Genomic DNA, 1,745 nt, shown 5'->3' with positions numbered 1-1,745 from the left:
CAAACAAGCTGTTCATCTAACAGCTATCCCACTGACCATTATTGCTGGAAACCAGCCGCATTGCTATTTATTTGGTCTTACTACAATTCTTTACAGTAAGGGTCCATTCAGATGTTGTGATGCAACAGCATCGAAAAACGCACCATATTGTGGTAAAAACGAATGCTGTTGCACCTCCACTGTCCATGTCTGAATGGACCCTAAGGAGAAACATGAAGGGGTCATGATCCCGGAGACAATACGGTAATTTCTCAAAACTATCATGATCTCTGTGCATCACTGCATTGTATTGTAAACAGCTGACCAAAGGCATATAATAGTTTTCTGGGCATGTTGGTTTTCTTCCCTGAACAGCACGTAAGGCTCTGTTCACATCTGTGCTGCTATTTCAGTTGTGCTGCTCTGTCATAGATGCAGAACAACGAAAACAACAACAGGGACAGATCCGTTGAATGGCGTACACCAATGGCGCCTCAACGAAACCCATTGACTTTAATTGGTTCTGTCGGGTTTCCATGGTTTTAAAAGAAATGTTCTGATCTGTAATGTATATATGTTTTTAGAACACTCCAATGTTTCACTTTCACAGTTATTAAATAGTTAATAATACATCTCAATGCCAGGTAGCTTCTGCAACATATCAGTGCACCCTGAATTATGTATGTAGTGATACAAAAAGGAAAACCAATAATGGGCCTGGTCCTTCTGACTGTAGCGGACACAGGACCGATATGTATGTGTATATGTGTTTACAGCCAGAAAAAACACAGATACATACAGCATCTACATAAAACATTCTTAATCAGCCAACAGATATACATCAAATTATACTGAAAAAAACGCTTTATTACAAAACAGTAAATATGCTACGAGCTTCATAAAAGTGTATGTGTGCTTCTTTATTTACAAGGCATCTTCACAGTGTAACACATGAAAACGATGTACCTAGGCGTAAAAATATGTCTGACATTAAAGAGGCTCTGTCACCACATTATAAGTGCCCTGTCTCCTACATAAGGAGATGGGCGCTATAATGTAGGTGACAGTAATGCTTTTTATTTTAAAAAAACTATCCGTTTTCACTACTTTATTAGCGATTTTAGATTTATGCTAATGAGTTGCTTAACTTCTTTTTTTTACTTTCGACCAAGTGGGCGTTGTACAGGGGAGTGTATGACCCTGACCAATCAGCGTCATGCACTCCTCTCCACTCATTTACTCAGTGCATAGGGATCCTGCTAGATCCTTATGTGCTGTCTTATACTAACACATTAACAATACTGAAGTGTTTAGACAGTGAATAGACATTCCACGGGATGTCTATTCACAATCCCTGCACTTCGTTACTGATTCTGTGGTAGTTACAGCAGAGGAAGCGTGATCTCGCGAGATTACGCTGTAGATGACAGGTTACCACGAGATTACGCTTCCTCTGCTGTAACTACCATAGAAACAGTAATGAAGTGCAGAGATTGTGAATAGACATCACGTGGAATGTCTATTCACTGTCTAAACACTTCAGTATTGTTAATGTGTTAGTATAAGACAGCACATAGCGATCTAAAAGGATCCCTATGCGCTGACTAAATGAATGGAGAGGAGTGTATGACGCTGATTGGTCACTGATTGATCAGCACCATACACTCCTCTGTACAACGCCCACTTGGTCTAAAGTAAAAACACGCCCACTTGGGCATTAAGCAACTCATTAGCATAAATCTAAAATTGCTAATAAAATGGTGAAA

This window comes from Rhinoderma darwinii, chromosome 9 (assembly GCF_050947455.1).
Source record: "Rhinoderma darwinii isolate aRhiDar2 chromosome 9, aRhiDar2.hap1, whole genome shotgun sequence".
Classification (NCBI taxonomy): Eukaryota; Metazoa; Chordata; class Amphibia; order Anura; family Rhinodermatidae; genus Rhinoderma; species Rhinoderma darwinii.
The sequence above is the reverse complement of the archived record's forward strand: the minus strand, read 5'-3'. Positions refer to the sequence as shown.